The 12,870-nt window shown below is 36.9% G+C and overlaps 3 non-coding genes and 32 pseudogenes across 3 annotated transcripts; all 35 read right to left on the bottom strand.

Moving 5' to 3' along the window:
- Positions 1-425: 425 nt before the first annotated feature.
- LOC149620238 (5S ribosomal RNA) lies at positions 426-544 on the bottom strand (annotated as a pseudogene).
- Positions 545-665: 121 nt separating this feature from the next.
- LOC149620237 (5S ribosomal RNA) lies at positions 666-768 on the bottom strand (annotated as a pseudogene).
- Positions 769-905: 137 nt separating this feature from the next.
- LOC149620236 (5S ribosomal RNA) lies at positions 906-1,024 on the bottom strand. The gene has a single exon (XR_016375703.1). It is a non-coding gene; the product is annotated as a 5S ribosomal RNA (ribosomal RNA).
- A 121-nt stretch (positions 1,025-1,145) lies between these two features.
- On the bottom strand, positions 1,146-1,248 carry LOC149620235 (5S ribosomal RNA; annotated as a pseudogene).
- Positions 1,249-1,383: 135 nt separating this feature from the next.
- Positions 1,384-1,502, bottom strand: LOC149620234 (5S ribosomal RNA; annotated as a pseudogene).
- Positions 1,503-1,639: 137 nt separating this feature from the next.
- On the bottom strand, positions 1,640-1,758 carry LOC149620233 (5S ribosomal RNA; annotated as a pseudogene).
- A 120-nt stretch (positions 1,759-1,878) lies between these two features.
- LOC149620232 (5S ribosomal RNA) lies at positions 1,879-1,981 on the bottom strand (annotated as a pseudogene).
- Positions 1,982-2,118: 137 nt separating this feature from the next.
- Positions 2,119-2,237, bottom strand: LOC149620231 (5S ribosomal RNA). Its single transcript, XR_016375702.1, has one exon. It is a non-coding gene; the product is annotated as a 5S ribosomal RNA (ribosomal RNA).
- Positions 2,238-2,358: 121 nt separating this feature from the next.
- Positions 2,359-2,461, bottom strand: LOC149620230 (5S ribosomal RNA; annotated as a pseudogene).
- Positions 2,462-2,596: 135 nt separating this feature from the next.
- On the bottom strand, positions 2,597-2,715 carry LOC149620229 (5S ribosomal RNA; annotated as a pseudogene).
- A 137-nt stretch (positions 2,716-2,852) lies between these two features.
- On the bottom strand, positions 2,853-2,971 carry LOC149620228 (5S ribosomal RNA; annotated as a pseudogene).
- A 120-nt stretch (positions 2,972-3,091) lies between these two features.
- LOC149620227 (5S ribosomal RNA) lies at positions 3,092-3,194 on the bottom strand (annotated as a pseudogene).
- A 137-nt stretch (positions 3,195-3,331) lies between these two features.
- LOC149620226 (5S ribosomal RNA) lies at positions 3,332-3,450 on the bottom strand (annotated as a pseudogene).
- Positions 3,451-3,570: 120 nt separating this feature from the next.
- LOC149620225 (5S ribosomal RNA) lies at positions 3,571-3,673 on the bottom strand (annotated as a pseudogene).
- Positions 3,674-3,810: 137 nt separating this feature from the next.
- On the bottom strand, positions 3,811-3,929 carry LOC149620224 (5S ribosomal RNA). Its single transcript, XR_016375601.1, has one exon. It is a non-coding gene; the product is annotated as a 5S ribosomal RNA (ribosomal RNA).
- A 120-nt stretch (positions 3,930-4,049) lies between these two features.
- Positions 4,050-4,152, bottom strand: LOC149620223 (5S ribosomal RNA; annotated as a pseudogene).
- A 2,160-nt stretch (positions 4,153-6,312) lies between these two features.
- LOC149620222 (5S ribosomal RNA) lies at positions 6,313-6,415 on the bottom strand (annotated as a pseudogene).
- A 375-nt stretch (positions 6,416-6,790) lies between these two features.
- Positions 6,791-6,909, bottom strand: LOC149620221 (5S ribosomal RNA; annotated as a pseudogene).
- Positions 6,910-7,044: 135 nt separating this feature from the next.
- On the bottom strand, positions 7,045-7,163 carry LOC149620220 (5S ribosomal RNA; annotated as a pseudogene).
- A 360-nt stretch (positions 7,164-7,523) lies between these two features.
- Positions 7,524-7,642, bottom strand: LOC149620219 (5S ribosomal RNA; annotated as a pseudogene).
- Positions 7,643-8,001: 359 nt separating this feature from the next.
- On the bottom strand, positions 8,002-8,120 carry LOC149620218 (5S ribosomal RNA; annotated as a pseudogene).
- Positions 8,121-8,257: 137 nt separating this feature from the next.
- On the bottom strand, positions 8,258-8,376 carry LOC149620217 (5S ribosomal RNA; annotated as a pseudogene).
- A 357-nt stretch (positions 8,377-8,733) lies between these two features.
- Positions 8,734-8,852, bottom strand: LOC149620216 (5S ribosomal RNA; annotated as a pseudogene).
- Positions 8,853-9,211: 359 nt separating this feature from the next.
- Positions 9,212-9,330, bottom strand: LOC149620215 (5S ribosomal RNA; annotated as a pseudogene).
- A 137-nt stretch (positions 9,331-9,467) lies between these two features.
- LOC149620214 (5S ribosomal RNA) lies at positions 9,468-9,570 on the bottom strand (annotated as a pseudogene).
- Positions 9,571-9,706: 136 nt separating this feature from the next.
- Positions 9,707-9,809, bottom strand: LOC149620213 (5S ribosomal RNA; annotated as a pseudogene).
- A 136-nt stretch (positions 9,810-9,945) lies between these two features.
- Positions 9,946-10,064, bottom strand: LOC149620212 (5S ribosomal RNA; annotated as a pseudogene).
- A 137-nt stretch (positions 10,065-10,201) lies between these two features.
- On the bottom strand, positions 10,202-10,304 carry LOC149620211 (5S ribosomal RNA; annotated as a pseudogene).
- A 136-nt stretch (positions 10,305-10,440) lies between these two features.
- On the bottom strand, positions 10,441-10,543 carry LOC149620210 (5S ribosomal RNA; annotated as a pseudogene).
- Positions 10,544-10,679: 136 nt separating this feature from the next.
- On the bottom strand, positions 10,680-10,798 carry LOC149620209 (5S ribosomal RNA; annotated as a pseudogene).
- A 137-nt stretch (positions 10,799-10,935) lies between these two features.
- Positions 10,936-11,038, bottom strand: LOC149620208 (5S ribosomal RNA; annotated as a pseudogene).
- A 376-nt stretch (positions 11,039-11,414) lies between these two features.
- LOC149620207 (5S ribosomal RNA) lies at positions 11,415-11,533 on the bottom strand (annotated as a pseudogene).
- Positions 11,534-11,669: 136 nt separating this feature from the next.
- On the bottom strand, positions 11,670-11,788 carry LOC149620206 (5S ribosomal RNA; annotated as a pseudogene).
- A 360-nt stretch (positions 11,789-12,148) lies between these two features.
- On the bottom strand, positions 12,149-12,267 carry LOC149620205 (5S ribosomal RNA; annotated as a pseudogene).
- Positions 12,268-12,628: 361 nt separating this feature from the next.
- Positions 12,629-12,747, bottom strand: LOC149620204 (5S ribosomal RNA; annotated as a pseudogene).
- Positions 12,748-12,870: the final 123 nt, after the last annotated feature.

The following is a 12,870-nucleotide window of genomic DNA, read 5'->3' as shown; positions in this document are numbered from 1 at the left end:
CGCTCGACGATGCTTAACTTCGGTGATCGGACGAGAACCGGTGTTTTCAGCGTGATATGGCCGTTGCCAAGAGTGCTAGTTAATAATTTGAATTTAATTAACCTTCATCTTTATAAAACAATAACGAAAAGAAGATATGTTTTTTTTTCATATCTGGTGGAATTTAAGAGGAAACAAAAGTGAAAAAGCCAACGGCACGCAGTGTTCCCAAGTACTGACTGCGCACGACGCTGCTTAGCTTCGGTGATCGGACGAGAACCGGTGTTTTCAGTGTGATATGGCCGTTGCGGAGAGTGCTAGTTATAATTCGAATTTAAATTAAGTGAGACAAAGTAACCTTCATCTTTTTAAAACAATAACAAAAAGAAAACATGTTTGCTTTTTTCATATGTATTGGAATTTAAAAGAGGGAAAAAAAGTGAAAAAGCCAACGGCTCGCAGTGTTCTTAAGTGGTCTCCCTCCCAAGTACTGACTGCGCTCGACGCGGCTTAACTTCGGTGATCGGACGAGAACCGGTGTTTTCTGCGTGATATGGCCGTTGCCGAGAGTGCTATTTAAAAATTTGAATTTAATTAACCTTCATCTTTATAAAACAATATCAAAAAGAAGATATGTTTGCTTTTTTCATACCTGGTGGAATTAAAATAGGAAATAAAAGTGAAAAGGCCAACGTCACGCAGTGTTTCCAAGTACTGACTGCGCTCGACGCTGCTTAACTTCGGTGATCGGACGAGAACCGGTGTTTTCAGCGTGATATGGCCGTTGCCGAGAGCGCTATTTAATAATTCGAATTTAAATTAAGTGAGACAAATTAACCTTGATGTTTTTAAAACAATAACAAAAAGAAAATATGTTTGCTTTTTTCATATCTATTGGAATTTAAAAGAGGGAAAAAAAGTGAAAAAGACAACGGCACGCAGTGTTCTTAAGTGGTCTCCCTCCCAAGTACTGACTGCGCTCGACGCTGCTTAACTTCGGTGATCGGACGAGAACCGCTGTTTTCAGCGTGATATGGCCGTTGCCGAGAGTGCTATTTAAAAATTTGAATTTAATTAACCTTCATCTTTATAAAACAATATCAAAAAGAAGATATGTTTGCTTTTTTCATACCTGGTGGAATTTAAATAGGAAATAAAAGTGAAAAAGCCAACGTCACGCAGTGTTTCCAAGTACTGACTGCGCTCGACGCTGCTTAACTTCGGTGATCGAACGAGAACCGGTGTTTTCAGCGTGATATGGCCGTTGCCGAGAGTGCTAGATAATAATTCGAATTTAAATTAAGTGAGACAAATTAAGCTTCATATTTTAAAAACAATAACAAAAAGAAAATATGTTTGCTTTTTTCATATCTATTGTATTTAAAAGAGGAAAAAAAATGAAAATGCCAACGGCACGCAGTATTCCTAAGTGGTCTCCCTCCCAAGTACTGACTGCGTTCGACGCTGCCTAACTTCGTTGATCGGACGAGAACCGGTGTTTTCAGCGTGATATAGCCGTTGCCGAGAGCGCTATTTAATAATTCGAATTTAAATTAAGTGAGACAAATTAACCTTCATGTTTTTAAAACAATAACAAAAAGAAAATATGTTTGCTTTTTTCATATCTATTGGAATTTATAAGAGGGAAAAAAAGTGAAAAAGCCAAGGACACGCAGTGTTCTTAAGTGGTCTCCCTCCCAAGTACTGACAGCGCTCGACGCTGCTTAACTTCGGTGATCGGACGAGAACAGGTGTATTCAACGTGATATGGCCGTTGCCGATAGTACTAGTCTATAATTTGAATTTAATTAGCCTTCATATTTATAAAACAATAACAAAAAGAAGATGTTTGCTTTTTTCATATCTGGTGGAATTTAAAAGAGGAAACAAAAAGGAAAAAGCCAACGGCACGCAGTGTTCAAAAGTACTGACTGCACTCGACGCTGCTTAACTTCGGTGATCGGTCGAGAACCGGTGTTTTCAGCGTGATATGGCCGTTGCCGAGAGCGCTATTTAATAATTCGAATTTAAATTAAGTGAGACAAATTAACCTTGATGTTTTTAAAACAATAACAAAAAGAAAATATGTTTGCTTTTTTCATATCTATTGGAATTTAAAAGAGGGAAAAAAAGTGAAAAAGACAACGGCACGCAGTGTTCTTAAGTGGTCTCCCTCCCAAGTACTGACTGCGCTCGACGCTGCTTAACTTCGGTGATCGGACGAGAACCGCTGTTTTCAGCGTGATATGGCCGTTGCCGAGAGTGCTATTTAAAAATTTGAATTTAATTAACCTTCATCTTTATAAAACAATATCAAAAAGAAGATATGTTTGCTTTTTTCATACCTGGTGGAATTTAAATAGGAAATAAAAGTGAAAAAGCCAACGTCACGCAGTGTTTCCAAGTACTGACTGCGCTCGACGCTGCTTAACTTCGGTGATCGAACGAGAACCGGTGTTTTCAGCGTGATATGGCCGTTGCCGAGAGTGCTAGATAATAATTCGAATTTAAATTAAGTGAGACAAATTAAGCTTCATATTTTAAAAACAATAACAAAAAGAAAATATGTTTGCTTTTTTCATATCTATTGTATTTAAAAGAGGAAAAAAAATGAAAATGCCAACGGCACGCAGTATTCCTAAGTGGTCTCCCTCCCAAGTACTGACTGCGTTCGACGCTGCCTAACTTCGTTGATCGGACGAGAACCGGTGTTTTCAGCGTGATATAGCCGTTGCCGAGAGCGCTATTTAATAATTCGAATTTAAATTAAGTGAGACAAATTAACCTTCATGTTTTTAAAACAATAACAAAAAGAAAATATGTTTGCTTTTTTCATATCTATTGGAATTTATAAGAGGGAAAAAAAGTGAAAAAGCCAAGGACACGCAGTGTTCTTAAGTGGTCTCCCTCCCAAGTACTGACAGCGCTCGACGCTGCTTAACTTCGGTGATCGGACGAGAACAGGTGTATTCAACGTGATATGGCCGTTGCCGATAGTACTAGTCTATAATTTGAATTTAATTAGCCTTCATATTTATAAAACAATAACAAAAAGAAGATGTTTGCTTTTTTCATATCTGGTGGAATTTAAAAGAGGAAACAAAAAGGAAAAAGCCAACGGCACGCAGTGTTCAAAAGTACTGACTGCACTCGACGCTGCTTAACTTCGGTGATCGGTCGAGAACCGGTGTTTTCAGCGTGATATGGCCGTTGCCGAGAGCGCTATTTAATAATTCGAATTTAAATTAAGTGAGACAAATTAACCTTGATGTTTTTAAAACAATAACAAAAAGAAAATATGTTTGCTTTTTTCATATCTATTGGAATTTAAAAGAGGGAAAAAAAGTGAAAAAGCCAAGGACACGCAGTGTTCTTAAGTGGTCTCCCTCCCAAGTACTGACAGCGCTCGACGCTGCTTAACTTCGGTGATCGGACGAGAACAGGTGTATTCAACGTGATATGGCCGTTGCCGATAGTACTAGTCAATAATTTGAATTTAATTAGCCTTCATATTTATAAAACAATAACAAAAAGAAGATGTTTGCTTTTTTCATATCTGGTGGAATTTAAAAGAGGAAACAAAAAGGAAAAAGCCAACGGCACGCAGTGTTCAAAAGTACTGACTGCACTCGACGCTGCTTAACTTCGGTGATCGGTCGAGAACCGGTGTTTTCAGCGTGATATGGCCGTTGCCGAGAGCGCTATTTAATAATTCGAATTTAAATTAAGTGAGACAAATTAACCTTGATGTTTTTAAAACAATAACAAAAAGAAAATATGTTTGCTTTTTTCCTATCTATTGGAATTTAAAAGAGGGAAAAAAAGTGAAAAAGACAACGGCACGCAGTGTTCTTAAGTGGTCTCCCTCCCAAGTACTGACTGCGCTCGACGCTGCTTAACTTCGGTGATCGGACGAGAACAGGTGTATTCAACGTGATATGGCCGTTGCCGATAGTACTAGTCTATAATTTGAATTTAATTAGCCTTCATATTTATAAAACAATAACAAAAAGAAGATGTTTGCTTTTTTCATATCTGGTGGAATTTAAAAGAGGAAACAAAAAGGAAAAAGCCAACGGCACGCAGTGTTCAAAAGTACTGACTGCGCTCGACGCTGCTTAACTTCGGTGATCGGACGAGAACCGGTGTTTTCAGCGTGATATGGCCGTTGCCGACAGCGCTATTTACACACTGAGAAACTAATGTCAAAGAAACAATAGTGATCACCATGTTTTTGATTGTTTAATGCTGTTATCCAGAAAAACCTCTAATAAGCCTTAATATATACAGGTAGTCGCTGTTTTTTGAAATTACATTACCTTAATTTTAAATATACAGCAAAACATTGTTTTTTTATGTTAACGACTGTGGAAAAAACAGCTAGTTTTTATTTTTCAAACGGAAGTGCAGGATATGTTATTATTAATAGAACGTTGCTGTTTTCCGGGAAAAAAGTATTCTGCCTTGAATAATACAGTAGTGTATAATTAAAAACACAGATAGTTACACTATTAAGTATGAATTTAACGTATATTTTACTGTATAATCCACCGTAAATTAAAGTTTTGCATACTATAATTTGAACATTAAGTACTTTACTTTAAACCTTGAAGCACTTTATTTTAAACCTTGAAGCGCTTTAATTTAAACCTTGAAGCAATATAACCTAATCTTACCTAACCATGCTAAGCCTTTTGGAAAAGGTCCGCGTTTATTATGAAAGGACCCATATGAAAATAAAAATATTTTGGAAAGTCAGTGAATTGCTAATTTTAAAACCAATATTTTAACTTTGCAATTTCTTTTCTTCATTATAATTTCAACCTACTTATTTCTAAAACTGACCGAAAATGTACAAAACGTGTTAGGCGACACTCTGAAACGTGTTATGCGACACTCTTAAAAGCGTTATGCGACACTCTTAAAAGCGTTATGCGACACTCTTGGAGTGGCGTCCCTAGGCCTTTTATGGGGGCTATAGCGCCCCCAAATTTCAAAGTTAGCCCCCTCAAAATAATCCGTACACTAACTTCTAAATCGTCGACTTTAGTTACTGTTAGAGAAATTTCCGCTTCAAAAACGTCGTTAGTGTCAAACTGTTCCAAGTTCTCGCACTTCCATGGATTTTCTTTTTTTTAAATATGGTAGAGTAGATTAGGTCAAACGCGTTTCTGGTGCTCGAAAAACTCTTCGTGAAAAGAGATTATTAAATTTAACGAATACGTCTGTATCTACTGCTGGGATATTAGGGCCTCCAAAAACAATTTAATACCTGATGCAAATATACTAATTTATAACTTTCTGCCTTTTTCAGAAGTTATTAAGTCGGTTGTAAAAATAATCAACGTTATTCTGATAAATCCCATATCTACAAAATACCAAACCCCAAATATCAACTCTCTAATAGTAATTTTTACTTACAATTAACTAAACACTTTCGCTAACTTATTTACGTTCTAGATTAACATAGACTTTCGAGCTTTAGCGGGCCTAATGTCGTCTGCTATTTCAGGCTCCTGTTTGTTTGTTTGGAAATAGTTTCAATATTGGTCGCGGCGTGGCTCTAGAGAGGCGCTAGAGAGACGCTTCCCACAAGGAACCACCCGCCCTATCTCCAGTCAATCTGTGTTTAATGGTCTTAGTTCTTAACTAACAGAGCTTAATGTTTTTAATGCGTGCTTTTAGTTTAACAACAAAGAGCGTCTTTATCAAAATAAGCTCCGGGATTTAAAACTGTTCTAAGAGCTGTTATTTTTACAGCAACACTATTTTTTTAGTGTACCATAAGCGGTTTGAAACAGCATGATGTGTTTTTATTTTCACAGCAAACCAAGTTTTAATCCACAGTGCTTAGTGAGTTTAAAACCACATATTTTGCTGTTAGTTTTACAGCAGCAGACATTTTATGTAACTGTGATTTATTGGTAGTAAAACAACATATAGTGCTGGTTTTTTCATTGACCCCTACAATATAATCAACGGTTAAGACTTTCTTTGAAACAACCTCTGAAGAGGTTATTTTAAAAGCTACAAACGCCCCTGAATACACGAACAATTAATACTTAAAACTGTTAGTTCCAATGTTTAGAAAAACAGTATTGTTGACGGTATTAAAAACAGGGAGGATGCGCAATTAAATTAACATCATCTTGATGGCATACGCTATTGCCATTACCATAGTGTTTATTTTACAGCATTTTTAGTCTGTGTGTAATAATTCGAATTTAAATTAAGTGAGACAAATTAACCTTGATGTTTTTAAAACAACAAAAAGAAAATATGTTTGCTTTTTTCATATCTATTGGAATTTAAAAGAGGGAAAAAAAGTGAAAAAGCCAACGGCACGCAGTGTTCCCAAGTACTGAATGCGCTCGACGCTGCTTAACTTCGGTGATCGGACGAGAACCGTTGTTTTCAGCGTGATATGGCCGTTGCCGAGAGTGCTAGTTAATTTATCGAATTTAAATTAAGTGAGACAAATTAACCTTCATCTTTATTAAACAATATCAAAAAGAAGATATGTTTGCTTTTTTCATATCTGGTGGAATTTAATTAGGAAATAAAAGTAAAAAAGCCAACGTCACGCAGTGTTTCCAAGTACTGACTGCGCTCGACGCTGCTTAACTTCGGTGATCGGACAAGAACCGGTGTTTTCAGCGTGATATGGCCACTGCCGAGAGTGTTAGATAATAATTCGAATTTAAATTAAGTGAGACAAATTAACCTTCATCTTTTTAAAACAATAACAAAAAGAAAACATGTTTGCTTTTTTCATATCTATTAAAATTTAAAAGTGGAAAAAAAGTGAAAAAGCCAACGGCACGCAGTGTTCCTAAGTGGTCTCCCTCCCAATTACTGACTGCGCTCGACGCTGCTTAGCTTCGGTGATCGGACGAGAACAGGTGTTTTCAGTGTGATATGGCCGTTGCGGAGAGTGCTAGTTAATAATTCGAATTTAAATTAAGTGAGACAAATTAACCTTCATCTTTTTAAAACAATTACAAAAAGAAAACATGTTTGCTTTTTTCATATCTATTAAAATTTGAAAGAGGTAAAAAAGTGAAAAACCAACGGCACGCAGTGTTGCTAAGTGGTCTCCCTCCCAAGTACTGACTGCGCTCGACGATGCTCAACTTCGGTGATCGGACGAGAACCAGTGTTTTCAGCGTGATATGGCCGTTGCCGAGAGTGCTATTTAGTAATTTGAGTTTAATTAACCTTCATCTTTATTAAACAATATCAAAAAGAAGATATGTTTGCTTTTTTCATATCTGGTGGAATTTAAATAGGAAATAAAAGTAAAAAAGCCAACGTCACGCAGTGTTTCCAAGTACTGACTGCGCTCGACGCTGCTTAACTTCGGTGATCGGACGAGAACCGGTGTTTTCAGCGTGATATGGCCACTGCCGAGAGTGTTAGATAATAATTCGAATTTAAATTAAGTGAGACAAATTAACCTTCATCTTTTTAAAACAATAACAAAAAGAAAACATGTTTGCTTTTTTCATATCTATTAAAATTTAAAAGAGGTAAAAAAAGTGAAAAACCAACGGCACGCAGTGTTGCTAAGTGGTCTCCCTCCCAAGTACTGACTGCGCTCGACGATGCTCAACTTCGGTGATCAGACGAGAACCGGTGTTTTCAGCGTGATATGGCCGTTGCCGAGAGTGGTATTTAATAATTTGAGTTTAATTAACCTTCATCTTTATTAAACAATATCAAAAAGAAGATATGTTTGCTTTTTTCATATCTGGTGGAATTTAAATAGGAAATAAAAGTAAAAAAGCCAACGTCACGCAGTGTTTCCAAGTACTGACTGCGCTCGACGCTGCTTAACTTCGGTGATCGGACGAGAACCGGTGTTTTCAGCGTGATATGGCCACTGCCGAGAGTGTTAGATAATAATTCGAATTTAAATTAAGTGAGACAAATTAACCTTCATCTTTTAAAACAATAACAAAAAGAAAACATGTTTGCTTTTTTCATATCTATTAAAATTTAAAAGTGGAAAAAAAGTGAAAAAGCCAACGGCACGCAGTGTTCCTAAGTGGTCTCCCTCCCAATTACTGACTGCGCTCGACGCTGCTTAGCTTCGGTGATCGGACGAGAACCGGTGTTTTCAGTGTGATATGGCCGTTGCGGAGAGTGCTAGTTAATAATTCGAATTTAAATTAAGTGAGACAAATTAACCTTCATCTTTTTAAAACCATAACAAAAAGAAAACATGTTTGCTTTTTTTCATTTCTATTGGAATTTAAAAGAGAAAAAAAAGTGAAAAAGCCTACGGCACGCAGTGTTCTTTAGTGATCTCCCTCCCAAGTACTGACTGCGCTCGACGCTACTTAACTTCGGTGATCGGACGAGAACCGGTGTTTACAGCGTGATATGGCCGTTGTCGAGGGTGCTAGTTAATAATATGATATAATTAACCTTCATATTTATAAAACAATAACATAAAGAAGATATGTTTGTTTTTTCATATCTGGTGGAATTTAAGAGGAAACAAAAGTGAAAAAGCCAACGTCACGCAGTGTTTCCAAGTACTGACTGCGCTCGACGCTGCTTAACTTCGGTGATCGGACGAGAACCGGTGTTTTCAGCGTGATATGGCCGTTGCGGAGAGTGCTAGTTAATAATTCGAATTTAAATTAAGTGAGACAAATTAACCTTCATCTTTTTAAAACAATAACAAAAAGAAAACATGTTTGCTTTTTTTCATTTCTATTGGAATTTAAAAGAGAAAAAAAGTGAAAAAGCCTACGGCACGCAGTGTTCTTTAGTGATCTCTCTCCCAAGTACTGACTGCGCTCGACGCTACTTAACTTCGGTGATCGGACGAGAACCGGTGTTTACAGCGTGATATGGCCGTTGTCGAGGGTGCTAGTTAATAATATGAATTTAATTAACCTTCATATTTATAAAACAATAACATAAAGAAGATATGTTTGTTATTTCATATCTGGTGGAATTTAAGAGGAAACAAAAGTGAAAAAGCCAACGTCACGCCGTGTTTCCAAGTACTGACTGCGCTCGACGCTGCTTAACTTCGGTGATCGGACGAGAACCGGTGTTTTCAGCGTGATATGGCCACTGCCGAGAGTGTTAGATAATAATTCGAATTTAAATTAAGTGAGACAAATTAACCTTCATCTTTTTAAAACAATAACAAAAAGAAAACATGTTTGCTTTTTTCATATCTATTAAAATTTAAAAGTGGAAAAAAAAGTGAAAAAGCCAACGGCACGCAGTGTTACTAAGTGGTCTCCCTCCCAATTACTGACTGCGCTCGACGCTGCTTAGCTACGGTGATCGGACGAGAACCGGTGTTTTCAGTGTGATATGGCCGTTGCGGAAAGTGCTAGTTAATAATTCGAATTTAAATTAAGTGAGACAAATTAACCTTCATGTTTTTAAAACAATAACAAAAAGAAAATATGTTTGCTTTTTTCATATCTATTGGAATTTAAAAGAGGGAAAAAAAGTGAAAAAGCCAACGGCACGCAGTGTTCCCAAGTACTGAATGCGCTCGACGCTGCTTAACTTCGGTGATCGGACGAGAACCGTTGTTTTCAGCGTGATATGGCCGTTGCCGAGAGTGCTAGTTAATTTATCGAATTTAAATTAAGTGAGACAAATTAACCTTCATCTTTATAAAACAATATCAAAAAGAAGATATGTTTGCTTTTTTCATATCTGGTTTAATTTAAATAGGAAATAAAAGTGAAAAAGCCAACGTCACGCAGTGTTTCCAAGTACTGACTGCGCTCGACGCTGCTTAACTTCGGTGATCGAACGAGAACCGGTGTTTTCAGCGTGATATGGCCGTTGCCGAGAGTGCTAGATAATAATTCGAATTTAAATTAAGTGAGACAAATTAAGCTTCATATTTTAAAAACAATAACAAAAAGAAAATATGTTTGCTTTTTTCATATCTATTGGTATTTAAAAGAGGAAAAAAAATGAAAATGCCAACGGCACGCAGTATTCCTAAGTGGTCTCCCTCCCAAGTACTGACTGCGCTCGACGCTGCTTAACTTCGTTGATCGGACGAGAACCGGTGTTTTCAGCGTGATCTAGCCGTTGCCGAGAGCGCTATTTAATAATTCGAATTTAAATTAAGTGAGACAAATTAACCTTCATGTTTTTAAAACAATAACAAAAAGAAAATATGTTTGCTTTTTTCATATCTATTGGAATTTAAAAGAGGGAAAAAAAGTGAAAAAGCCAACGGCACGCAGTGTTCCCAAGTACTGAATGCGCTCGACGCTGCTTAACTTCGGTGATCGGACGAGAACCGTTGTTTTCAGCGTGATATGGCCGTTGCCGAGAGTGCTAGTTAATTTATCGAATTTAAATTAAGTGAGACAAATTAACCTTCATCTTTATAAAACAATATCAAAAAGAAGATATGTTTGCTTTTTTCATATCTGGTTTAATTTAAATAGGAAATAAAAGTGAAAAAGCCAACGTCACGCAGTGTTTCCAAGTACTGACTGCGCTCGACGCTGCTTAACTTCGGTGATCGAACGAGAACCGGTGTTTTCAGCGTGATATGGCCGTTGCCGAGAGTGCTAGATAATAATTCGAATTTAAATTAAGTGAGACAAATTAAGCTTCATATTTTAAAAACAATAACAAAAAGAAAATATGTTTGCTTTTTTCATATCTATTGGTATTTAAAAGAGGAAAAAAAATGAAAATGCCAACGGCACGCAGTATTCCTAAGTGGTCTCCCTCCCAAGTACTGACTGCGCTCGACGCTGCTTAACTTCGTTGATCGGACGAGAACCGGTGTTTTCAGCGTGATCTAGCCGTTGCCGAGAGCGCTATTTAATAATTCGAATTTAAATTAAGTGAGACAAATTAACCTTCATGTTTTTAAAACAATAACAAAAAGAAAATATGTTTGCTTTTTTCATATCTATTGGAATTTAAAAGAGGGAAAAAAAGTGAAAAAGCCAACGGCACGCAGTGTTCCCAAGTACTGAATGCGCTCGACGCTGCTTAACTTCGGTGATCGGACGAGAACCGTTGTTTTCAGCGTGATATGGCCGTTGCCGAGAGTGCTAGTTAATTTATCGAATTTAAATTAAGTGAGACAAATTAACCTTCATCTTTATTAAACAATATCAAAAAGAAGATATGTTTGCTTTTTTCATATCTGGTGGAATTTAATTAGGAAATAAAAGTAAAAAAGCCAACGTCACGCAGTGTTTCCAAGTACTGACTGCGCTCGACGCTGCTTAACTTCGGTGATCGGACGAGAACCGGTGTTTTCAGCGTGATATGGCCACTGCCGAGAGTGTTAGATAATAATTCGAATTTAAATTAAGTGAGACAAATTAACCTTCATCTTTTTAAAACAATAACAAAAAGAAAACATGTTTGCTTTTTTCATATCTATTAAAATTTAAAAGTGGAAAAAAAAGTGAAAAAGCCAACGGCACGCAGTGTTCCTAAGTGGTCTCCCTCCCAATTACTGACTGCGCTCGACGCTGCTTAGCTTCGGTGATCGGACGAGAACCGGTGTTTTCAGTGTGATATGGCCGTTGCGGAGAGTGCTAGTTAATAATTCGAATTTAAATTAAGTGAGACAAATTAACCTTCATCTTTTTAAAACAATTACAAAAAGAAAACATGTTTGCTTTTTTTATATCTATTAAAATTTAAAAGAGGTAAAAAAAGTGAAAAACCAACGGCACGCAGTGTTGCTAAGTGGTCTCCCTCCCAAGTACTGACTGCGCTCGACGATGCTCAACTTCGGTGATCGGACGAGAACCAGTGTTTTCAGCGTGATATGGCCGTTGCCGAGAGTGCTATTTAGTAATTTGAGTTTAATTAACCTTCATCTTTATTAAACAATATCAAAAAGAAGATATGTTTGCTTTTTTCATATCTGGTGGAATTTAAATAGGAAATAAAAGTAAAAAAGCCAACGTCACGCAGTGTTTCCAAGTACTGACTGCGCTCGACGCTGCTTAACTTCGGTGATCGGACGAGAACCGGTGTTTTCAGCGTGATATGGCCACTGCCGAGAGTGTTAGATAATAACTCGAATTTAAATTAAGTGAGACAAATTAACCTTCATCTTTTTAAAACAATAACAAAAAGAAAACATGTTTGCTTTTTTCATATCTATTAAAATTAAAAAGAGGTAAAAAAAGTGAAAAACCAACGGCACGCAGTGTTGCTAAGTGGTCTCCCTCCCAAGTACTGACTGCGCTCGACGATGCTCAACTTCGGTGATCAGACGAGAACCGGTGTTTTCAGCGTGATATGGCCGTTGCCGAGAGTGCTATTTAATAATTTGAGTTTAATTAACCTTCATCTTTATTAAACAATATCAAAAAGAAGATATGTTTGCTTTTTTCATATCTGGTGGAATTTAAATAGGAAATAAAAGTAAAAAAGCCAACGTCACGCAGTGTTTCCAAGTACTGACTGCGCTCGACGCTGCTTAACTTCGGTGATCGGACGAGAACCGGTGTTTTCAGCTTGATATGGCCACTGCCGAGAGTGTTAGATAATAATTCGAATTTAAATTAAGTGAGACAAATTAACCTTCATCTTTTTAAAACAATAACAAAAAGAAAACATGTTTGCTTTTTTCATATCTATTAAAATTTAAAAGTGGAAAAAAAAGTGAAAAAGCCAACGGCACGCAGTGTTCCTAAGTGGTCTCCCTCCCAATTACTGACTGCGCTCGACGCTGCTTAGCTTCGGTGATCGGACGAGAACCGGTGTTTTCAGTGTTATATGGCCGTTGCGGAGAGAGCTAGTTAATAATTCGAATTTAAATTAAGTGAGACAAATTAACCTTCATCTTTTTAAAATAATAACAAAAAGAAAACATGTTTGCTTTTTTTCATTTCTATTGGAATTTAAAAGAGA

Source organism: Phalangium opilio, unplaced genomic scaffold (assembly GCF_054372755.1).
Source record: "Phalangium opilio isolate 3A_F unplaced genomic scaffold, DU_Popi_V2 ptg000209l_1, whole genome shotgun sequence".
In the NCBI taxonomy this organism is placed as follows: domain Eukaryota; kingdom Metazoa; phylum Arthropoda; class Arachnida; order Opiliones; family Phalangiidae; genus Phalangium; species Phalangium opilio.
This window is presented reverse-complemented; position numbering and strand designations above follow the sequence as displayed.